The sequence below is a fragment of the Ursus americanus genome, chromosome 16 (genome assembly GCF_024610735.1).
Source record: "Ursus americanus isolate L20-20 chromosome 16, mUrsAme1.1.p, whole genome shotgun sequence".
Classification (NCBI taxonomy): Eukaryota; Metazoa; Chordata; class Mammalia; order Carnivora; family Ursidae; genus Ursus; species Ursus americanus.
The window spans coordinates 26369742-26396151 of NC_142142.1; the positions used below are offsets into that span (position 1 = coordinate 26369742).

The 26410-nt window shown below is 34.2% G+C and overlaps 1 protein-coding gene across 5 annotated transcripts in view; it reads right to left on the reverse strand.

The window, feature by feature from the left end:
* Positions 1-26410, reverse strand: part of CNTN5 (contactin 5) — a 1325220-nt gene that overhangs the window by 986953 nt on the left and 311857 nt on the right. For all 5 annotated transcript variants that reach the window (XM_045790825.2, XM_087868224.1, XM_045790823.2 and 2 more), the window contains one exon: positions 19602-19738. The gene's annotated coding sequence lies outside the window, so the exon portion shown is untranslated. The remainder of the gene's footprint in view (positions 1-19601; positions 19739-26410) is intronic.

Sequence of the window (26410 nt, forward strand, 5' to 3'; positions counted from 1 at the left end):
AGATATAATCTAATTGTATAATTATACAAATAATCAGTGCTAACAAGTAAATCAGTAGGCTGAATAATTTGTTAAATACAGTCACATATAATCTAATACTTGCCAAATATAATAAATCTATATTCCATAATTTGGATTTTGCATAATTTTGAAATAATGTTTGCCTTCACATTCTCAGTGCTCTTCCAATTTACTGGTGTCTCAAGCTAATCTTGGGCTGAGACTCCTAGTAGATTAAAAATGACAGATCTTAAAGATTATTAATAGAATTAAGGCATTTTACTAAGTATAATCAGAAAAAATATACAAGTAGTTAAAAGAGGAAACATTTGAAGTAGAGGTTATTTCTTTTCATTTTCACCTTTGGAGTTGTTTCAGTCTTTCAAAATTTTTAAAAGGAAAGACTTGTAGAGTCTTAATGCTGAACACATGTAAAGTGAATCACAGTTGAAAAGCAGCAATGGGGAGGGAGAGGGTGAAAGAATACCTTGCCCTTTCTTGTACATAATTTTTAAGTGTCCTCTATTCTAAGGTAACAATAAATAATACTAACTTACATTTATTGTAACACCTGTCCCTTCAGAAATTATTTTTGCACAATTTTGTTTGATTTATACAAATGAGCCAAAACCCACTGTAATGAAAATTTATTTTTTTATTGTTATGCATGCACTGGAGAGACCACTTCGAGTTTTAATAGTCCATTGAGGACTAATCATCTCTACTCTGATTTTCAATGCTATGTTAGTTGTTTGTGTTGAAAGTAAATCTGCCTAGATGTGTGCATGTATGTGTATGTGTGTATTTTTGAGCTTGCAAAGGAGGTCTGTGCTATCAAGTATGTAATTGTGCTGATTTAATTTCAGTTATAAAAGAAAATCTTCTCGAAGGTAAGAGGTCATCACTCATCTGTATATATGGTTCCCAGTATATGCTGTGTATAAAGGGATGTTGGAGGATGGAACTGAAAAAAAGGAAATAAGGCTTGGGAAGCAACAAGTTGTTAGTAATAGGAGAGCAGGATTTGGAGTTACAAAGCCGTGAGTTCAAATGCCACTTCCATCCTTGACCCACTAAATATCCTTGAGCAAGTTACTTAAGTTCTCTGAGTGTGTTTCCCATATTTAAAGAGGAATATTAACATTTACCTAACTGGGTTACTCAATTACATTAAATTATAGTAAACAAAATTAAATTAAAAGCTTGAAACAAAATAGATAATTGCTAGTTGTTAGTTTCCTTCTCCTGTACTTGGCAATCTTGATGCTTGGTGTAATCTACATACCTTTATCACTGATTTAAATAAAGATTAGTCCATTCTTCTAAACGTTGGGGTAATACAGTCTTTAAAAATAGAAGCTTAATTTAAAACCAAATAAAGAAACTAATTATTTCTTTTATCAAATCCTGCCAAATGAGAAAGCTCATTACTTTAATAATAATCCCATTAATATGTGACTTAATATAATTCTATTTCCTCCCTTCTGCTCTCAAGAACATTCATTAAACGTTAGTTTATTTTTATATTAAAGAGCAGCATTATATTTATGTCTTAATTACCTTGGATTTATTATTAAAGGAAATTTACCCTAAGAGTATTGATAGAACCATGAGCAAACTTCCTTCAGTTAATTATTTGAAAAACAAAGTCCTTGTCTTGTACACTGTAAGTACTCAATATTTTTGTTGATAATGTTGGGAAAGATTATATGTGAAAGGTGGGGCTATCAATGTCCTGCTGACAAGTATGTAAAAACATGGGTTTGGGTTAATAAAATTAACTGATTAACCTTGAACATGCTTTATCAATAAGCCTTCTCTACTTCAGCTTTCTCAGCTATAAAGCCAGAGATTATAGTCTCTATTCTGTGTGGTTAAATGCTGTCAGTCACATAGTAAATGCTCAATAAAGAATGGCTGCTATGATTACTTTGAAAGACATTCATGTATGATTTGTAGAGTTCTGAAAGTATATTTTAAAAATATTTTTCTAGTATCAGGAACCCTGAAAGCCATATTAAAATTTCTTTGGTTTAAGGTACTATGTCCAATATAAATAAAACATGTCTCTATTGGAATTACATGGAACATGATAGGTGCATATGGGACCACAGGGAAAATGAAAAATTAAAAGCCTGTATTGTGGGTCACTGTCAAAAGAGAACCTGGGTCACTATAACTGTAAGAGACTGAGGCACCTGGGAACTAAAACCTGATTAATGGTACCAAGTCACTGAACAAAAGTATTTTTCACAGTATTGCTAAAGTTAGTATACAAATAATAAAATACAGACTAAAAAAGCTTTTTAACTACAAACTAAATAAAAGAGTAACATTTTCATAAGTGTAGGTGTCAAACCACTCTACTTTTTCCAGATTACAACACCCTCCATTAATCCCCAGACCCCCTTTAGTGTGTGTCAGAGAGGAAGTCTCTATAATTCTACCCTTTGCAACTCCAGGATTATTCTTGCATCTCTGTGGCTATAAGATCATATTCTAGTTGTGTTGCAGGTGCCTCTTGAATTTATCCTGGATTGAAGTTATCCTATTTTGTTTGCTCTCATGTGAAACCAATTTCAGGGAGATTTCCTAAGCATAGGATTCATTTAGTAATGCTTTACTTAATTAACTAATTAATTATTCAACATATATTTATTAATCCAATGCTTACTATCAACAAAGAATGTTCTATAGGCTGAGAATATATTATTGAAACAAAACAAAATTGTTGACCACATGGAATATTTGTAGTATTAAGCAAGACACACAGTAGACAAACGAAACAAACAAATATATATTTAGTGGTAAGTGTAAGTGAAGAAAATAAATCATGTTAAAACGGATAAGAAGTAGAATTTGTGCTAGTTAAGATAATGTGATAAGGAAAGGCTTATCTGAGGAGTTGACTTTTGATTGGATATTTAAATGAAATGAGGGGCTAGCTAAAATACCAGAAGTTGGGGCAATTCTAGGTAGACTTAATAACATTTTTATTTATTTTTTCTATTTTTAAAGATCTTATTTATTTATTTGACACACACACACACACAGTGCACAAGCAGGGCCACAGCAGAGGGAGAGAGAAGCAGGCTCTCCACTGAGCAGGGAGCCTGATGTGGGGCTCAATCCCAGGACCCTGGGATCATGACCTGAACCAATGGCAGATGCTTAACGGACTGAGCCACCCAGGTGGCCCTTAATAGCAGTTTTAAAGACCTTGAGATAAGTGTGTTTAAGAGATGTTAAGGAGGCCTGTGTGTCTACAATAAATCGAGCAAAGGAAAGAGTAGGAAGAAAGACAGCCAGGAAGCATAGATCATGAGTGTCCTGTGGGCCATGGTTAAGAATTTTTTATGTTATTTTGTGTTATTTACAACCATGACAGGATTTTGAGCAGGGAGCTGTTATAATAAGATTTATATTTTAAAGGGATAACTTATGCTGCTCTGAGGTAAACTAAGAAGACAAAGGTGAAGCAGGGAGACGAGTTAGGAGGTGATTTTCATAGTTCAGGAGAGAAATTATGGTTGTCTGGACCATAGTAAAGGATGTAAAACAACACTAGAATTCCTTATTTTGCAAAGATTATATATTCCACTAATACTTTATAGTATATAAATACAAATGAATCATTTTTCACCAATTTGAAAGAGAAATAAAAAATTTATCAAAAGAAATTGATAAGGGGTCAAATCGGAAATTAATAGGATGACTTTGTGACTCCTTTCTACCCCATTCAACAAGCTGGAAATAGGAGCAAAAGTACTGGCAAAAGAGAATAGCTACAATGGACCTTAGGCTGTGCTTCCTCATTGCCATGGTCTGCAGGGCATTTAGGAAATCTTCAAGTTTACTGAGGGCATGGGATGGCTGGTGTGTGGCTGGTGATGGTACAGAAGGAAAGAATTGCAGGTGCTTCATAGCCCATATATCAGAGGATCTGTTGTATGAAAGAGAGTATTAAGTGGCTCTTCTACTCAGGGAGAGGAGGTGGTCATCCACATGCATTGACAGGGTCAACAAAACACCCCCTGAGTGTACCAGGTGTTGACATTTGTTGACCACGAATAGAGATGATACTGACAGGTGGGACAAGACACTGCAGTCCCAAGTACAGCACAAAAACCAGAACTTTCTCTCCACTTGTCACCACCATAAGGGTACATAAGCTCCCATCTGCTCCCAGACGTTGGAAAGGAGTGGTAGAAGATGTTGCTTCTTGCCTGGGAAGATAACACTCTGTTAGAGAGTTCTGTGAATCCGCTGAATATTTACTCATACAGAAATTGTGGAAAGTAGAGAAGACTAAGTTATAGTTAGCAAATTTAATGTTTTTTCTTGTTTTCTTCTGATTTTAGGAGTAGGAACTCCAAAGCGACATAAGGTCAGTTTTAGAAAATGAAAGAAACCCACATCTGCTTTTCATGACTCAATTTCTATCTTTCAACATCAGTTATTGTTTCTACTATATAAATTATAAGAGCTAAGTTAGAAAAATAAATATATTATGGAAAAGAAAAGGAGCAATAAAACCCACTTCAACTGCACTGATACTCTCAAAATACCTGTCTGTGCATGAGACAGCCAATTTAAAGAGCTAAATACTTCAGCTATAGTAAGCATCACAAATAGATAACATTTACTTCCAGATTCCCCTTTCAATGCTGTAAGGCTGCTCTATAGCTTTTCAGAAAGGCTGGCTCTGTGGAAAACAACAGGGTCTTCCAAGATTATTTGGATGTGTTCATATTCCTGGATATTCACACAGCTATCATGTACACATCTGACACACTGAAGAATTCTGAACTTTCTAGTTTCATCTAATGCTGGGCGTTTAATGTCTCAATCTGTGTTATACGTGGCACATATCCTTCTTTATTAATGGCATCTGTCCTGTCAGTGTCATCTGCTTTAGATTTCAATTTCCTGGGCAAGAGCAGTGTATTTTGTAGGAGAGTAAAAAGAAATGTTATAACCTTTCACTACCTTCTAATCAGGTTCTAGCTATAGTGGACATTTAACTCTATATTTTCAAATTCAGCTTATGCTCCATTGGAGAACTGAGCTTCCTTGGCAGATGCTTAGTCTATTTGGCAGGAAAACAAAAGAGATGGTTGTAATCTTTTGGCATTTCTACTCAGATCATAGCCTCACTAACAATGAACTACATATTTTCGAACATGACTTACATAACATTTCATTGGAGAATCTGAAATGTTGCGTTGAATTTAGGGAGCTAGTCATAGAAGTATAGGCGAATTGGAGCCAAATTAGGAATGATTGCGTTTGTATGTTCACCTGTTTTTACCATATTTTATTTCAAACAATACCGATACTTAGGTATTTTATATGTAGGCTATAATGAAACAATAGATTAAATGCAGAAGTAAGCATTTTAAAATGAAAAGAAAATAAGATAGAAGCACAGGAGGAATTTTGTACCACACGTATATTGTTTTTAAGTTAGATAAGTCTGAATCTGAGTATCAACTCCATCTGTCATAGACTGTACAAACTTGGAAAAAAAAAACTTTCCAAACTCTCTAAGCATTAACGTCTATATCTATAAATTGGAGCCAATAATTCATACCTGTAATTTTATGATTAGTGACATAATGTATACAAAACACTTAGGATACTAATTGGTTTAGTCTAGTATTAGTACACAATAAAGTTCAATAATCACTGGTGCCATATTAAGTTAAAATGGGACGTCGTTTTGGTTTCAGAAGAAAACCCAAGATAATGAATACATGGCACATATTGCATATTCCAAAGTGAAGGGCTAGTTCACTTATCCTGTATTTTCAAACCACTTTAGGTGCCATTAGCTGAGCACATATTATCAGTCCTTACAAGTTTACAAGGAGGCCAAGAGAAAAGTTGGAGACCATCAAGAGAATTTCATCAGAAAGATATAAATGTGCTGTTAGTACTCTTCAATTGGTCCTCAAAGAGGGTAATGATTGTTTTTCCTTCACATCAAGACTTTCAAGTGAGGCTTTAAACTACTAGGAGAACTTAATATGTGTCCTTTGGAACCTGTAGGTCAGAGTGGGCTATTTCTGACTCATCTCTAAGAAAATGAATCTGTGGTTGGCTAGATAAAGGAGTCTGTTGACAGCAGAATACAGGGTTAAGAGTGAGAAATAATTTCATTCCCACTAAAATGGACCAAAGGCACAGGTTTTCCATGGATCACATTGACTATTTTCATGTAGGCCATCTATAAGAGCAAGACTGTCTGGGATTGTCTTATAAACCTCCAAAAAGATTTGCCAGGAGTAGTGAGGTAAGCTCAACTGATTATATGATATTACAACTTTTGGAGCTGAGGAATTGTAAGTGACCTCCTAGAATAAAGACATTTAGCTTTGTTAAGAGAACTGTAAGTGAGAGATGTCAAAAAATTGGGAATTGAGGGGCAGAGGGAAGGTCTCTGAAGAACACTCAAAATTCCTAGAGCTAAAGATTCAGCATTAAATATATGTCAGACACTGGAATGTTCATGACGTTACCAGGCAAAGAATATCTTCCCTAGAATTCACCTCTTAACCCCTTCTTTACTTCAAACTTGGAGGACACTGAGCCTGCTTAATGAACAGAGGAGTCAAAATGCACAAAATGGAGAATTAGAGAAAAAAATGTAAAAAAAAAATTCCCCCTACTTATTGGCTTCTTACGTGGAATAGACTCCTCCTAAAGAATAATAGAATTTTGGCTATTATACAATACCAAATATTTAGGTTGCTTAAATATGATTGTTTTGTATTCTTTAATTATTTAAGAAAGTCATTGGCCATCATCCCAGAAAGTTGTCCCATACACATCCTTGGTCAGCCCCTACTCCAGTCCTCAGAGATAGCTATTATTCTGTTTTTCTTCTCTACCATAGATAAACTTTTGCCTGTTTGAGAATTTAATATACACAGAATCACACAATACATACTTCTTTGAATGAGGTTTTTTTCATGCAGCATGCTTTTCAGATTCATTCATACTGTTATATGATCAGTAGCTTATGACTTCTTATTGATGATTAGCATTCTTTTGCATATCTCAGTTTGTTTATCCAGTCATCAGTGATGGACATCAGAACTGTTTCTAGTTTTAGGCTATTCTGAATAAACCTGCTATGGTTATTCTTGTACATGTATTTTTGTGGATATATGTTTCATTTGTTTTGGGTAAACACCTAGGAATAGAACTGCTAGCTCATAGGGTAGGTCTATATTTAGTTTTATAAAAATTGCAGGAAATTTTTCCAAAGTGGTTGGACTAATTTATACTCCCACCAACAATGAATGAGAGCTCTAGTATCTCAAAATCTCTGCCAGCATTTTATATTATCAGCTGTCTGTTTGTGTATGCATATGTGTGTGTGTGTGTGTGTGTGTGTGTGTGTGTGTGTGTTTGTGTTTTACTTTTGGATATACAGGTATATGTGAGTGTATTTTGTTCTTCTACATAGCAATTCTTGAAAAGTGAAAAGCAAATGTTAGGAAAATGATCTCATTGATTGCATAGACTGAAATACATTACAGCTTAAAAATATTTTATGATATAAAAAATAAACACTCAGAATTACTGCTAGAAGACAGTTCACCACCAAAATATACACAGTAAACCTATAAATGGACCTCAACAGTATATATTGAGAAAAATTCTTCTATATTTTTTTCAAACTTCTGCCACCATCACTCTAAATGTATTATATGTAATATATATATATATATATATATATATATATATATATATATATATATATATATATGACACACACACAAACAGGCTCTGGGAACATTATGCCCATGTCTAAAACAAAAAGAAAATGAAAAATTTTGTTATGTTAGAATAGTCACTTTCTAAAATCTAAGACACCAGTGGTAGGAAGTTGATGGACCATTCTAGAATGCTAACTTCCAAAATAAAGGTACATATTTTCTTCATCACATAATTGTCCATCTATCTGTCCCTTGATCTATTCATTTACCTTGTATACCACCATATCCTATCTTAAATGAGGTTATTGCAAATTTTCCAGTTAATTTTATATAACTCTCTTTAAAAGCTTATTCCACAAAGAAGCAAACTTCCCCTTCCTCAGCATCTACAGATGGCCTCAACCAGACTTGCTGCTATTCCAAGTGTTCAAAACCCCCAAATGATCCATTACACCATGGTGTATCTATAATAAATAAAGGTTAAAAGATCATAAAAACAAGACCATATGCCCAAACATGTCATGTGCACCTTGGCAGTGAGAATGTAAGGGCTGAGTCAAATTATATCCTGCCTGCCAAGAAAATGGATCAAAACTAGGAAAAAAAAAAGATGGCGAGAAATGCCATTTGAATGAATACTTAAAGGGCAACAGTATCTCAACTGATCCATAAATATTACCTTTTAAAATTCATATAAATATTTTCTGACCATGTACATTTAAGATGTTTCTGTCAAACATTTGCTCAAACTTTCTGATAAGATTCTATAGAGGAAGACAAAAGTAATAAGTATTGCAGAATACCTGAATATATTGACTCTGTAGGCTCACTGACCTGTGAGTAGGGATTGATTTACTTCTGAGAGGTATGGCCTGAAGACTCCTATGGCAGAAGTGGGGGGGGGGTTGCTACCAGCCTTAATGAGCTTTTCTGAGAATTAAGAAAGGACGCCCTACTAGGAAGATGTAGCCCCAATTTATTGGGCAAGTGGCACATTGATGGGATTTCAGGCTCAAATTTCCACCTTGCCATGAACTTTATGTAGTGAATTATCTGATCAACTGTATGTGATGACATTCACATTGGAAGGGTGGGATAACTCATCAGAATAAGAAGGAACAGGAGATGGGAAAAATAATAAAAAGAAGGAAGGATGGAAGGAAGGAAAAGCAGAAGGAGGGGAGGAAGCAAGGGAGGAAGGAAACAAGGAAGGGAAGAAGAAAATAATATAATCAGCACCAAATGTGTTTCCTCTCATCACCCTAAAATAGAAGATTTCCTAAAAAAAATATGATGACCATCATGTAGGGATTTTTTTGAGAAATACTTCACATCTTTCTTAAAAATTTCTATATATGGTCGGGATGGGGCTGTTCTAAAGCACTAAATTGTCTCAAAAAATAGGGACTCAAGCACAGGCCATAGCAAATAAAGCTAAATCAGCAGTATACACAATCCAGAACAACACTATTTTCTCAGATTGTTTGTTTCTGCTCAGAAATGGCAGTTGTGACAAATTCTGTTCTTTCCATTCTTCTTGCAATTCTGTGTCCTCACCTAATTCCTCAGACACAAATGCAATTTGCACTGATAGGGTTCAACTCATTACTGCAGTTGTAGCTATTGCCAGCAGAGAAACACTGTGAGAGAGCCAACACCCCCTTGATCACATCAGTGGAGAGCTCAGAAGGCTTCTTTCCTAGGTCTGTGAAAAAGTCACAACCCATGTGAGTGTAAATAAGAATTAAAAAAATAGGCCCGAGGAGATCAAGGCCTTTTTGACACAGCACAGACTGAGGATCTATTAGAATCAGAAAAGGGAGGCAGGTTTTGCAGTGACACATAGACATTTCTGAAAATAAATTAGCTCACAATTTTTTGCATTACACCTTCAAAATTAATTCCATTTCTGTTTAATAATCAATTAATCAGAATTATTGCCTTGCCTCTCAGACCTCTGTGAAAGTTAATGAGCTATATTTAACAAAGAAAATCAATACTTAAAGGCAATCTTCATATCTGTAAAAGATAATATCAAGGAAAAAAAATCAAATATAGCATTAATATCTATGCTATCACTACAGTGCTGTGAAATTATTTTTGCCCATGAATAAGAACTGAAGGAAAACACAGAATTTAAAATGTATTATGTTATTGTGGTATGAATGTGATCAAACAATTTTTCTTTTTTTTGTTCCTTCAATATTTTGATATATACATTAATATATATAATTAATCTCATGTATCTTTGTTTTGAAAGTTTTGATTTAAGCACAAAGGGTGTGAATAAATCTACTGTAGCCAGGAATGGCACTGAGAATAGTTCAGATCTGTGCCTTGGACTTTGGTTTGGTTTGGTGTTGGTTTTACACAGGTACCTCACTTAGGATATGCTGACCCTCCCTAAAGCTATACAGATAATTTTCACTAAAAGCTTTCTCATTCACAAGCACTTAAATGTAATTATCTTTTGAGTGCTTTAGAAGAAAAAAATAATTAGTATCCAAAAGCTCTGGATAAGTATTTCAAGGACTTTAAAAATTCTAGTAGACGGTGGAATTGAGTTTCCCAGAAGGTAAGAAATTGGTTCAGGCAACAGCTTTTAATTGTTTTCTTTATGTTGCCTTAGAATGGAACATGTCTAATAGATTTATGATAAAAGCTATCCAGTAGATTGGAGGTGGAAAATGGATACATTCAATTCTTAGATAATTTGTGATTGCCTTAATCAGTAATTAAATGATACTGCTGAAGTTCCTTAGACCAGACCTGTTCAGTATAAATATACAGTCCACAAATGCAAGCCTCATATGTAATTTTAAAGAAAAAAGAAACAGGTAATGTTTATAATATATTTTATATAAATAATATATCTAAGTATCACTTAAACATTTGATAAAAATAAAATTATTAATAAAATATTTTATTTTTATTAATACTGAGTCTTGGATATATGTATTGTGGTTTATTTTTATAACACATTTCAATTTAAACAAGCCACATTTCAAGTGCTCAATAGTACATATAGCCACCATTATTGGACAGCACAACAGTGGTTCAACCCAGTATTCCCAGTATTTTCTTTACACTATTCTCTCAACTATCTACTAACTTTATGAAATACTTCTAAGTTGCTTTGCATGTATCATTAATAATGTTTCTTACAGTGTCTTCTTGCCAACACTGTAAGGCTGTCAATTCTCAGTTCATGGAGTGGTCCCATATCTATTTCTAGAATCTTAGCTATTGTCTCACATTCTATTTTTAATATGTTAAAACTATAATAAATTATAGCATAAGAATTGTAATAATATTTATTAGAATTGCTTTTAAAGATTCTTGCATGGATATGAGTGAGAGTGTGAGAATTTCTAAGAGCAAAAGACATGATTTTTTATCACTCAAGGCCAGTATATACTGACTTTTTTTACTTTTATTTCCCATCTCTTGATTTCATTCTTGATAGTTTATACTTTCTAATAAAATGACACAATACACCAATGCACATGACGTGTGTATATGAGAGAGGGAGAGAGAGAGCATGTGTGCAAAGTTGATGAGTTGATGATCACTTATTTTTACCTATAGCTTTGGGAGCAGAGCGTTTTTTATCTTCTACCCAAACAGATCATCATGAGGACAATAATGTGACAGTCTGTTATCATTAACTCTGTTGAAATGTTCTGAAGACACTAGAGAGGAATAAATGACCTGGAAAACTCAGTCTATGGAAAAGTCTATTGTACTCATCTCTGTTATTTCCACTGCTACGCATCACTGAAATCTTAAAACAATATGATTTGCTATAGTGACATATAAACACAAAGCCCATTTTACATCTTCTACTTTACCCCAAACAAATCTCAGAGATCCTTTAATACTTTCTATTCCACATGCTAGCTTCATATTTAATACTTAAAATATTATTAGAAGTTAGATTTAGTATATAAGAATGGAATGTTTAATTATTTTAAGAACTTACCTATGTGAGAAGCACATAGATAGTATGAAGTATTTAACATAATATATTGCCTATAGATTAAGTCTATGAGGTGGTGGTCAAGCTAAGTCTGTGAATTTCCATCATTCCATAAAGAAGAAAAAAATGAGTATTTATGAGTAGTATAAGCAACCCCAAATCTTAAGTTTTTTCTTTGTTTTGAAACCTATTTCTCCCATCTTACGTGTAAACTATTGTTCCCCAAATCACCTAAATCATGTGTGGTCAAAAACTTTTACTGAAGATAATCTGTTTCTTTTTATTCCCTAACTTCAACATGTCAGAAGCAAATTAGGCAAGGAAAAAAAAAAAGGTTGAAGAGTAAATGTACCAACTTTTCTAAAGTAGTATAAAAGTAAAAACATAATTTTTTAAATGACATTTGCGACCATGGTTATAGAATAGAATTTACTGAAAAAATGGTCTGGTGCCACTGTGTTCAATTGTAGACAATTTATTATGTCTTTCACAGATGAACTAATAACTAAAGCATACAGAGATATCAATTTCTAAGTTACAGCACAATAAAATATATAGATATTTTAAACTTTATTTTCAATGGAAAAAAATGCTGTTGTACTAGGTTAAGTATACCATTCATGCAATAGTGTTCCACTTTTTGAAACGCAGCTATTGCCTCTTAAAGTTTACTAAGGAAGAATACTGTTACTTAAAAAACCATTTACACGGTAATCTTTATTGCTAATAGTCTAATTAGTTAACTCACCATACATTAGTTGTAGGGATTTTCCACTTCCTTTTTTTGACACATTAGCCCTAGGGATCATTATTCGAAGATTACTTAACTTCTACAGAGGCATGATCATCAGCTTTCCTAATTTACATTTGAACTCTCTTTGAATCATAGTGCCCACAGAAAAGTAAGAGCAAAACTTAAATCTGGAGGAATAATTTGTAAATTAAATTAATTTCTCTATGTAATATAAAAATCTGTCTCTGTAATGATGGATATCATCTATATCCATCATTACTTTTGCTTTTTTTGTTTAAATATTAAACATACACTGTGTATAAAACTATATGGAAGGTAGCGATTAGTATAAAATTGAAGTACCTAGCTTTAAAATCTACTGCATGGGAAATAGAAACAGATGAACAAATGTAGATATCATTCAGTATGTGTCATGTGTCTTTCATTTTATACAAAAAGAAACTGGCACATATCATAGAAAGGGTTTCATTTGACCATGATCTCAAACATTAAAAGAGGGGAAACTGGGTATAATGGGTATGCCATATAGGACTAATAATAAGTGAAATTAGTGAAGGACAGTGAAATGCATATTTATAGATAATGAGTAGCAAGAATGAAAGAAACATAAATTTGCTTGTGAATAATAGTTGAATCGTTAGTCATCACTGCATAACAAACCATCCCCAAATTCAATGTTATAAAACAACAATCATTTATTACCACTAATTTAATGTTGGGCAGCTGAAGGTTTAACTGATTAAGGCTAGGCTTAGCTGGGGTGGTTCACCTGAGGTGGCTGTACTCTACATATATCTTTTTCTCCTTTTTTCATGGTGATGGGAAAAGAGCAACAGAGTTAGCGGAAATATGCAATGTATCTTAAGGCCCAGGGCTGATGTACTACAACTTTTGCTTCATTCTATTGACCAAAACAAGTCCCACGGCTAAGCCCAAAGTCAAAGGGAGGTAAATACACTTTATTCCTTTATTAAGAAGAACTGGAAAGTTAAAAGCCAAATAATACAGAGAGAGAGCTAAAGACAAAATAGCAATCTACCACGTAATAGCATTCTACCAAGTTATTCTACAACACATCTGTAAAAAGTATTAATTGCCAACATCAAAATCTGTTTTTACTTTACAAGCAAAAGAGAGCTAATAAAAGTTTGGGTACCAAGATCTTTCACATAATCTTATTTTTTCTTTTCTTTTTTTAATTGTAGTCACATCTGTCCTTTTGTTCATTCACAGACTATTTTTCTTGTTTAAAATATATTTCTTTATGTTGAAGTAATGAAATTAGTACCAATATTTCTTACTAATGTTCAAAACTCTACTTTTTAAATTTAACTTTTAAATCTAACTTTTTTGTTTATTTTTCATGGCATGCTGAGAGACCTAATTTTATTTTATTTTTTCTTATGGATAACCTAGAACAAACTATGAGATCATTTATTCTTTCTCCACTGATCAGTATCACATCTCTTGTATACCAAATTTTATACCAAATTTTTATGAAGGCATAAAACATTATTTATGCTATTTCATTTCAGAGGTCTACCCCAGGAGTCTACTCTATCCCACTAACACACTATCTTAATTATTCGTAAAGTTACACGAAAATAAAACTAGTTGAGGATGGATTAAGACATTTTCTGAAATTGAATCTTCCCATCTATGAACATGATATATCTCTGATTAATACATTTCTTTAGGTTTGTGTGTGTGTGTGTGTGTGTGTGTGTGTGTGTATTTTTTGTTTATTTTGTTTATCTTTAGGCATCCTCTTTATCTGTCCACATTAGGTACAAAAAGTAAAACTCATGGTATTTTAAGCAGAAAAGAATGCAGATATTAGGTGCTTATAAACTGTTAGAAGATCTGAAGGAACGAATGTCAGGAAACATCACTGCTAAATCTCCAATCAACTACAAGCTTTCAAAGAGTTAGAAACTGCAAAAACTGTAGATGTCTGCCAGCAATGATCATAGCTTTTAGCACTGAAACATAGAATGCTAAGAAAAGGATCTGGTGCCACTGTAATTGGAAGGACAATGATAAGACTTCTGATTCTCTTACACCTTTGATATCTCATGTTTCCTGTTGAACCACACTTAATCCTGAATCTTGGTGGCAAGTCTTCTGAGAAAGGCAGTTATTAGGCCCCCCCACCAAGCTCCCTAATGTATTGGAGAAGATAAGAATGGGGAAATAGTGTTATGTGCCAACACAAAATCCAGCAAAGAATTATATAATCATTGTTTCAATTATAAATGGAAGCTTTTATTCTTTTGTATTTCATTTCTAGTATTTATGACAGAGGGATCACTTTTCTGTGTTAACCTTATAACACAACAGCCTCAGGATGAAAATATTAATGCATAAAAAAAAATCAGTACCTATTTTTTTTTCTTCTTGTCCCTACCGTCTTCCTCACTCCCTTCATCTCTTTCCTTCTCTACTTTTCTTTTTTTCCCTTTCTTTCCTTCCTTTTTCCCTTCCTCCCTGTCCCTCTTTCTTCCATTGTTTCTTTTCTTTTCTTTTCTTTTCTTTTCTTTTCTTTTCTTTTCTTTTCTTTTCTTTCTTTTCTTTTTTTTTCTTTTTCCCTTTCTTTTTCTCTTTATTTCTTTCTTTCATTCGACTTATAAGACTCTATAAAGTTTTGTTCCACTCAGTGGTAAAATAGTATAGCACTCATTCTATCACAATTGTAATCATGTTAAAAACACTCTTACAAATATATTTGGAGTTTGGTATCTGAAAGAATGTGTACTATACTATTTTACCACTGAGAGAAATAACTTTATAGAGTCTTTTAATTTAAAAAAAGAAAGAAAGGAAGGAAGAAAGAAAGAGAAAAAGAAAAAGAAAAAAAAAGAAAAGAAAAAGAAAAGAAAAGAAAAGAAAAGAAAAGAAAGAAAAGAAAAAAGTGTGGAAAGATAAATGATGATAGATAAATGACAGATAGATGATAGATAGATAGATAGATAGATGATAGATAATAGAGAAATAGATAGATAGACAGACCTGTTAATTTCAACTACTTGCACTCTTGCAAAACGGGACATCATCCACTTTTTTAAACCTTAAGGCGACTTGAGGTCCATGGCTATTAAGTCAAGTTTCTACAGGTAGCAAATTTACAGGAGAGATTCAATCTTGGGTCAGCCTTATTCCAAAGCCTGTAAACTTTCCATTTGTCAAAATCACCTCAATACACTCAGCAAATGTGACAGATTTTAGGAAAAATTCTGTATCTTATTAATCAATGTCTGTCTGGGATTCACCCTGTATACTAGGTTTCATACAGAGAGATAAACTAAATTTCAGAATTTCAGACATTTACTGGTAGAGAAAGAGCCTCTCATATATTTTGTAGGTTTTGAAGTGTTCAGGCAGCTGAGCATTCAGACTAAGAGTTTCAGTTGCTGGTATGTAAGCAAGATTAGACAGAAAGTTTCTTATATTTGAAAACTGCTCCAGAAAAATTGTTCTGTTTTTTTGTTTTCCATGCTCAGTTTTCCTTGAAATTTAAAAGTATAGGAAAGTACGACATAGCCTAAATGTCAGTATTTTCTCTGTTTCTGTTAATTCTTACAACTATAGAAATATTCAATAAAAGTTATTATTTACTGGGCAAGTATCATGTATGAGGTATTTTGCATACATTCACACTACTCGAAGTGTTTGCATGTTTAGAGTTTATGAATGCCTTACATCATGGTAGCAAAGGTTTATGTACCATAAAACCTAGGCACTCCGGCATATTTTCACATCAAAATTTATTACTGTTTTTTTTTTTCCTTCTTCTTGCTTTGGGCAAACCCGGTTTTCTTTCATATCCTTAGGAATTCCAACTTAAGATATATTAATTCACCATGCCTTCTACGAATAAACTGATATTAAAAATAAACCCTTGGTAAGCAACTCAAATCACCCTGCCCCACCTCTACAACTTTCAGATAGGGATAAATGTTACTATGAAATTCATACAACTTTATATTATATAATATTTCATACCAACTGATAAATTACTTACTTAAGTCATTCTCTTTTCAATTCACATATTAAAGTATTTTTGTACACTTTATACAGCAAATGTTCCTATAAAAGATTTAAAATTGTATCTTCCAAAAGAAAAAAAATTACAAATATAATATTTAATAGCTTATAAAATAAAATTGTATATAAAAATACTATTATTTACAAATGGCAAAATACAGATGTTTGTAACAAACACTTCAAAATAAAGATTTTATTAGTGAATAACAATTTTGGAAGGAACTATTCCATCTTCCTTACTTACAATTAAAAATTGTACATTCCCATTGATTTTGACGCATTAACCCTGAAGGACTATTGTAGACATTCCAATTGTTTAAAATTTCAAATACTCACCCAAAATAATCTCCATGGAACTTTCCCATTATTTTAAATTGTCAGTTCTGGATGCATAACAAGTAGCAGTGCTGTTAACGTATACAATACTTAACAGTTCTTTTTCTTTTCAAATTTTGATGTAATTGTCAAGACCATTGGGATAAAAATTAAATTCCCATTTTTGAAATTGGGAGAACATCTCACTATTTTTATCAGCTGTAGTACTCTAGATTGCATACACTGATAGTAAGGAATAGAGATTTTTTTCAATAGATGATGAGAATTCTGCCAATTCTGAAAATCTATAAACCTGGAGCCACTCAGACTCTTCTCTAATGGAATGAAGTTCTTTTGAAGCTAAGCCAATGCCTACTGGATAAAAGTTGTGTAAGTTATTGAGTGAAACATTTCATTCTCAGAGTATGAACTCGGGACCCCTTTTAATATATGTTGCCTCTTATTATGGCAGGAATTTAGTTGATTGTGTCAAGATAAAACTGCCAGTGTCTCCCCTGAATGTTTTCAGTAGTTGTAGTGACAGATTAGATGCAAGTACGTGAATGAAATGGGGCTTTATTTAAAGTGACACCGTGGATCCACTCTTATCAGATTCATCAATTCTAATTCACTTATGTCTTTTTGGAGTGCTCGGTCTGTCTCATTTGTTTCAATTGCTTCCTATTCTACCAATATGCTTTTCAATTAGTTGGACAGAGCAATAACAAGAGTGACTTAACAAGAGCGAACTGTACTATGCCAAACCTGCTTCCATAGGTTCCCTGTACAGTTAAATAAGCTCTATATCCTCAATTTGAAACCTGTATTTATTAATAGCTTGACAAAAACTCTCCTCTCAAAAAATTAATTAGAGTTCTGTTGAATTACTTGAATTTAATACAATTCAGCTGGTAATTGATAGAGTGCACCAGTTCACAGGTGGGAAAGACATTTACTCCATTCTATTTCCATCTGCTGATATGTCTACCATAAATCTAAATTGCATATCAATCATCCATCTGGAAGTGAGCATTAGATCCAAAATTCTCTTACCAACAGCTGCTATGTTGTGTTCAGTTGTCTTTCTTTGAAAATGTTACAAGCACCACAGATAAATGGTTTCCAAAATTACAAGATCTTATTTAAGTGTCTACATATAATTTATCTTTGGTATTCACAGATATCACAAAAGTAGGAAGTTAATATAGACTTTGATTTGTTAAGATGTTCTAGTGATTAAGAATTAAGGACAAAATGTTTTATATACCTTCCAAGATGTGTACATATAATTTGTAAATAGAACAAAGATTATTATTTTAGTTTTATTTTGTATAATTTTAATTTTATTTGTATATGTAACCTATTCTGATATCATTCTTATTGTAAGAAATAGAACCATGATGGCAAAATTTGGCTGAAAAATCTGCCTAATATTAGAATGTAGCGATGTACTAATTTATGGCAAACTACTCTTTTCTATGGTTTGGAGTTACACTATCAGAGACTTTCTACCCACTTCTTTATCTTTTCTCTCCTTTTGTTTCTTAGTCTTTCGGAAAATGTCAAATTTATGGTTGCTTTTCTCCACAAAATTAATTTAAGAACACCTGGTATTGCATGAGCCTTCAATAAGGGCCTTCAGTAAAAATGACAAGCTGATATGATTTAATGGAATGAAAGAAAGCATTTTGTATGTAAAATTTTCTGCAGTTACCTTCCAGAATTTGGGCCTAACTTGTAGAAAGTCCTGGCCAAACTCCTGACACTTACTTTCTCCTCCAGAACTACCTCTAGATTCAGATTTAGTCACTTTCTTTCTTTAACTCCAATTTTTAAGACTGAAGATACTGAAAACATAGAACAGACTGAGTAAAATACTTTCCAATATTTTGAATCAATTAACTTGAATTAACCTACCAAATTAGAGGATAGATATTTGGAAACCTTGAAATTAGGTATGATATTGTCAATATTTTATAAATGATTAGAAAACAAAAATAAATAATTCTATATAAAAATAAATTGAACTATTTGGCTGATTATCTAAAGATACATCAAAAATATTACAGTTAAGCACTACATGTTGGATTTAATTTGAGATGATCTGTTGATGTCCACTTACTCATAAATATTAAACATGGATTTAATAATGTATTCTAAAATATTTTAATGTATTAGTTTTAAAGGACTCTTAGATGCAATTACTATTTAATGATTTGGGTTGCTGAACAAGTATATAAGAATGTGGACCTGCTGAGCAAACACTGTAATAATCACTTTCATTCAGAAGAGTCCCTAAGAAGGTGGGGATGACTCAAACTCATTCTGCCCATGACTTCCTGTTTGTATAAGTTAAGCACTGTCTTCAAACTCAAGTCATCAAAAGGAACAAAATCTATCCACTACCATATTATATGTTTGTTGAGAAAGAAATAGAGGACGGAACATCAGAGGACTGTTTCTCTAACCGTTTCTAACAATTTAACACAATCTTCATGTTCTTGCCATGCTCATATAAAACCATAAATTTAATAAAAACATATTTTATTATTTTTCACTAATATGATCTCCAGGATATTTGTAGAGTGTGTTTAACTGACACAATCAAGGTTTTTTTTTTTCAATTTAAAGATAAAACACTTACTTCTTTTGAGTATATAAAATATTGACTTTAATATATTGAGCTGTTGTTAAGGAGTTTCATAAATGACACACACAGGTTTTTCCCTTCAATCTTCCTTTAAACTATAAAGGCAGTTTAATTTAAAAAAATGAACTGTACCTGCTTTCTGAAAACAGGGTCCAGGTTATAAACTTCAAAAGAGAACTGATTTCTCTAAAGATGTCCTTTTGCAGTAGTCATGCAAAATGATGCTAGTAGATCTTGAATGGCAGTAAATAACAATTCTTGACAGTCACCTGTTAAGAAACAGGCTCTATTTAGTTATACAGAAAATGATCGTATACTGTTATACTGGTTAACCATATCAACAAATATGTATAACTCTTTATTTTTTTATATTTTAATTTTTTTTATTATATTATGTTAGTCACCATACAGTACATCCTTGGTTTCTGATGCAAAGTTCGATGATTCATTAGTTGTGTATAACACCCAGTGCACCATGCAATACATGCCCTCCTTACTACCCATCACCAGTCTATCCCATTCCCCCACCCCCTTCCCCTCTGAAGCCCTCAGTTTGTTTCTCAAAGTCCATAGTCTCTCATGCTTCATTCCCCCTTCTGATTACCCCCCCTTTCTTTGTCCACAATAGCTAAATCGTGGAAGGAACCGAGATGCCCTTCAACAGATGACTGGATTAAGAAGTTGTGGTCCATATATACAATGGAATATTACTCAGCTATCAGAAAGAATGAGTTCTCAACATTTGCTGCAACATGGACGGCACTGAAGGAGATAATGCTAAGTGAAATAAGTCAAGCAGAGAAAGACAATTATCATATGATTTCTCTCATCTATGTATAACTCTTTAAACACTAGATATTTACTTAGTCATTGCTTTTCCAGATTTAATTTTTCTCTATAACTTGTATTTTATAATAAACAGAGATGAATATCACTTTAATCCAATTTTCATGGATTTCAATAGCTTAAAATATTTAACACATCATACACACAGGACATCAATAAGGAAGCAATGAACTTAAACTACACACCAGATCAGATGGTCTTAACATGTTTATAGAACATTCCTTTCAACAACAGAAGAATACACATTCTTCTTATGAATCCGTGGAACTTTTTTAAGAGTAGAAATAGGTTAGACAACATTAGTCAATAACTTTAAGAGTATTAAAATCATATCAAGTATCTTTTCTGACCACAGTGGTATAAAAATAAAAATCAAACACAAGATGAAAATTGGAAAATTCACAAATACATGAAGATTAAGCAACGTGCTCCTGGACAATAAATCGGCCAAAGAATAAATCAAATGAGAAGTCAAAAAATATCTTAAGATAAATTAAAATGGAAATACAACATATTAAAATTTATGGGATGCAGTAAAAGCAATTTCTAAGAGGAACGTGCATAGCAAAAAAAAAAAACTGCATTAAGAAAAACGGAAGATCTTAAATAACCAACCTAACTTTACACTTTACACTTAAAGGAACAAACAGAATCCAAAGTTAATAGAAGAGTCAAACTCATAGAAACAAAGTCAAAAAGTTGTTGCCAGGGGCTGGAGGATGGGTGATATGAGGAGAGGTTGGTTAAAAGGTATACACTTTTAACTGTAAGATTAAAAAAAAAAAATCTCAGAATCTAAAGTAAAACATGGTGACTACAGTTGATAACACTCTGTTCCATAATTGAAATTTTCTAAGATAGTAAAGCTTAAATATTCTCACAATAAATAATTAATACATGGATGTGTTAACTAGGTGGAGGAAATCTTTCACAATATATGTGTACATCAAATCATCACAATGTACAATTTCACATGTCAATTGTAATTTAGTAAAGCTGAAATAGGTTGGTAGAGCTTAGATAGTGGCATAGAAAGAGAACCCTAGGCTTGCCTCATCCCTCAAACACAGCTAAATAACTATCAAATCATTCTGAATACCCATGAAATTGACCTGAGGAATGACAGAAGAAACTGCACAACTAGAGGGAGAAAAAAGCCACATCAAGGAAGGACAGAGATGTGGTTTGGGGAAGAAATGGATCATAGGTACTTCGGAGGAGAGAGAGCCCTGGTCACAGAGAAAGGAAAGGGAGAGAGAGGAGTACACAAGGATATGCACAATGGGAATACTTCACCAAAGCCATTGGCTGGGGAAAATGAAAGGGAATGATTTTTGTGAGATTTTGCAATCAGTGGGGCTCAAAGACTGGAGTTTTTTGTTTGGTTGGTTGGTTTTGGGTTTTTTTGGGGGGGTTGTTTAAGATTTTATTTATTTATTTGAGAGAGAAAGCACAGGCAGGGGAAGTGGCAGGCAGAGGGAAAGGGAGAAGCAGGCTCCCTTCTGAGCAGGGAGCCAGACATGGGGCTCCATCCCAGAACACTGGGATCATGACCTGAGTTGAAGGCAGATGTTCAACTGAATGAGCCACCCAGGCACCCCAAGACTGGAGTTTTAAAGGTCCATGGGCTTGGCTGGGATGCCCTGAGGGTGCTCTCCTACTCCTGGAGAGAAGGCAGGCAAGTCACTTCAGGACAGAAGATATAGTCTGAGGATTGCCCACGGCACACAGTGGGGGGGTATGCAGCAGGGGTATTGTTCCCTCTTCTTGGAGTACATCTGTGAGAGGTGACATTGCCTCTCTGGGGACAAAGGAGCTGATGGGCACCACTTCAGTCCCCCGCCCTGTAGCATAGGTGCAGAGATACCTGCTGGGGGCGGCTAACTTGGACACTGACTATTTAACCTACTTTGCTCCAAATCCCATGCCCCTGCACTCTGATGTAACTGCCCTTCTGGGTCAAACCTGCATCAGTCCCAGTGAGGCAAGGCCCTCCTCCAGAAGACCAGTGCAGTTCCCACCACACTGAGTCCCTAAAGTTCGGAGTTTTAAAAGTCAGCAGACTTGGCTGGGATACGGCCCAAAGTGTACTTCACTACTCCAGGCAGGTAAGCAACCTGGAGACAGACAGTGTAAAAAGAGCAATCTGAGAAATGCTAGGACACATGAGGGGCAATTATTTCCCCTGGGAAGCCTCCCTGAGAACAGCCAGAATGAACTCTACTATCTCGGGACAAAGAAGCTGACTGGTGACATTTCCCTCCTTCACGCCTCAGCATAAACCAACTTCAGTAAACAACACAGTGCCAACACTGGCTGCCTAACTTGCTTATACTAGGTTCTATCCCCTTGTGTTCCACCAGTACTGCTTTTCACGGGCAGGTGTGCCTAAGGACCAGTGCAGCAGGCCCCTTCCCCAGAAGACCAGCACGAACCCCCACATGCACCAGATCTACTGAACATACAGTCAGTACGCAAAGCTTCAGTTCTAATGGAAATAGCATCAGGTCTCATTTAACCAGCAGACCAGAGCACAGATAGTTAAAATTCACCACGTTCTGGCCAAGTTCCAAACATCGTCCAGCTGCTGCAGATGACTGACCTGAGTTCTAGAACAGCTAACACACAGCATCCAGGTGGACACGGCACACACTGGAGACCCTTTCCTATGTGCCAGACCTTAAACAGAAGATGACCTCTTCTTCATAAAGACATTGCTCACAGGTGTAGGAAACATAACAGGATTTTCTAACACAGAGAAGACAGAGAACTAGACAAAATGCCAAGATGGAGTAATTCATTCCAAAAGAAAGAACAAGAAATGGTCATGGCCAGAGATCTAATTGAAACACATATAAATAATATGCCTGATGCAGAATTTAAAGCAGAAATCATAAAGATACATGCTGAGCTTGAGAAGAGCATGGAAGACATTAGGAACACCCTTACCACAGGGAGAAAAGAGCTAAAAAAAAAATCAAGCTGAGATGAAAATTGCAATATCTGAGATTCCAAACCAATAGAATGTAATAACCACAAGGGTGGAAGAAACAGAAGAATGAATAAGTGATATAGAAGATAGACTTATGAAAAATAATGAAGCTGAACAAAAGAGAGAAATAATGATGTTCATGAGAGTAGACTTAGGGAACTCAGTGACTCCAGCAAATGTAATAACATTTGTATCATAGGTCTCCCAGAAGATGAAGAGAGAAAAAGAGGGAAGTTTTATTTGAGGAAATAATCACTGAAAACTCCCTAATCTGGGGAAGGAAACAGACATCCAGATCCAGGAGGCACAGAGAACTCCCATCAAAATGAACAAAAGTGGTCAATGCCAAGACATCTTATAGTTAAACTTGCAAGATATAGTGATAAAGAAAAATATCTAAAAGCAGCAACACAAAGGAAGTCCCTAACTTACAAGGGAATACCCACAAGGTTAGCAGTAGATGTCTCCACAGAAACCAGGAAAGCTAGAAGACAGCAGAATGATGTATTTAATGTGCTGAATGGAAAAAATCTATAGACAAGAATACTCTATCCAGCAAGGCTGTCATTCAGAATAAAAGGAGATGTAAAGAGTTTCCTAGAAGAACAAAAACTAAAGGAGTTCATGACCACTAAACCAACCCTACAAGAAATATTAAAGAGGACTCATTGAGTGGGAAGGAAATATCAAAGTGAGAAAGTAGAAAGGAACAAGGAAAATCTCCAGAAACAATGACAAAACAAGTAACTAAATGGCACTCAATACATATTTATCGATAATTACTCTGAATGTAAATGGATTAAATGTTCCAATCAGAAGACACCAGGTGTCAGCATGGAATAAAAAAAAAAATTTTTAAAGACCCATTTACATGCTGCTTTCTGAGATTCATTTTAGACTGAAAGACAACTGCAGATTGAAAGTGAGTGATGGATAAACATTTATGATACGAATGGGAGTCAAAATTGCCAGAGTAGCAGTGCTTGTATCACACAAACTAGATTTTAAAATTAAGACTGTAACGAGAGAGGAAGAAGGACACTAGATCATAATAAAGGGGAGTATCCAACAAGAAGTAACAAGTATAAATATTTATGCCCCCAACTTGGAAGCATCCAAATATATAAAACAACAACAAACATAAAGGAACTAATTGATAATAGTACAATAATAGTAGGGGACTTTAACACGCCACTCACATGAATAGACAGAATACCTAAAGTGAAAATTAACAAGGAAACAATAGTTTTGAATGACACACTGGACCATATAGACTTAACAGATATATTCAGAACATTCTGTGCTAAAGCAGCAGAATACACATTCTTTTCAAGTGCAATTAAGACATTCTTCAGAATAGAGCACATGCTGGGTCACAAATCAGGTCTCAGCAAGTACAAAAAGACTGAGATGATATCATGCATCTTTTCTGACCACAATGCTATGAAACTTGAAGTCAATCACAAGAAAAAAACATTGGAAAGACCACAAATACATGGTGGTTAAAGAAAATCCTACTAAAGAATGAATGGGTCAACCAGGAAATTAAAGAAGAATGAAAAAATATATGGAAACAAATGAAAATGAAAACAAAATGGTAAAAAAATTGGGGGATGCAGCAAAAATGGTCACAAGAGGGACACATATAGCAATACAGGCCTACTACAGGAATCAAGAACAATCTCAAATGAACAACCCAACCTTACATCTAAAGGAGCTAGAGAAAGAGCAACAAATGAAGCCTGAAGCCAGAAGAAGAAAAAAATAATAAAGATTGGAGCAGAAATAAATGATATAAAAACTCAAAGACAAAGCAAAACAAAACAAAAATAGTGGAACATATCAATGAAACCAGGAGCTGATTCTTTGAAAAAAATTAATTAAACTGATAAACCCCTAGCCAGAGTTATCAAAAAGAAAAGAGAAAGTACCCAAATAAATAAAATCACAAATGAGAGAGCAGAAATAGCAATACAGAAATACAAAGGATTATAAGAGAATATTATGAAAAACTATATGCTAACAAATTGGACAACCTGGGAGAAATGGATAAATTCCTAGACATACATAATCTACTAAAATTGAAACTGGAAGATATAGAAAACTTGAACAGACTGATAACCAGGAAAGAAATTGAATCGGTAATAAAAAATCTCCCAAAAAAGAAAAGTCCAGGGCCAAATGGCTTCCCAGGTGAGTTCTACAAAATTTTTAAAGAGTTAATACTGGGGCGCCTGGGTGGCACAGCGGTTAAGCGTCTGCCTTCGGCTCAGGGTGTGATCCCAGCGTTATGGGATCGAGCCCCACATCAGGCTCCTCCGCTATGAGCCTGCTTCTTCCTCTCCCGCTCCCCCTGCTTGTGTTCCCTCTCTCGCTGGCTGTCTCTATCTCTGTCGAATAAATAAATAAAATCTTTAAAAAAAAATAAAGAGTTAATACCTATTCTCAAATTATTCTAAAAAATAGAAACGGAAGGAACATTTCCAAACTCATCCTATGAGGTCAGCATTACTGTGATTCTAAAACGAAAAACTCCACTAAAAAAGAGAACTACAGGTCAATATCCCTGATGAGCACGAATACAAAAATTTTCAACAAAATACTAACAAATTGAATCCAAAGGTACATTAAAAGAATCATTCACCACAATCAAGTGGGATTTATTCCTGGGCTACAAGGGTAGTTCCATATTTGCAAATCAATCAACATGATACACCACATTAATAAAAATAGGATAGAGCTATATGATCCTCTCAACAGATGAAGAAAAAACATTTCACAAAGTACAACATCCCTTCATGATAAAAAACCTCAACAAAGTAGGGATAGAGGGAACATACCTCAGTATCATAAAGGTCATATATGAAAAACCCACAGGTAATATCATTTTTAATGGAAAAAAAACTTCCTCTCTAGTCAGAAAGAATACAGGGATGTCCATTCTAACAACCGTTATTTAACATAGTACTAGAAGTCCTAGCCTCAACAATCAGACAACAAAAAGAAATAGAAGGCCTCCAAATTGGCAAAGAAGAAGTCAAACTTTCACTATTTGCAGATGACATTATGCTCCATCCAGAAAACCCAAAAGACTCCACCAAAG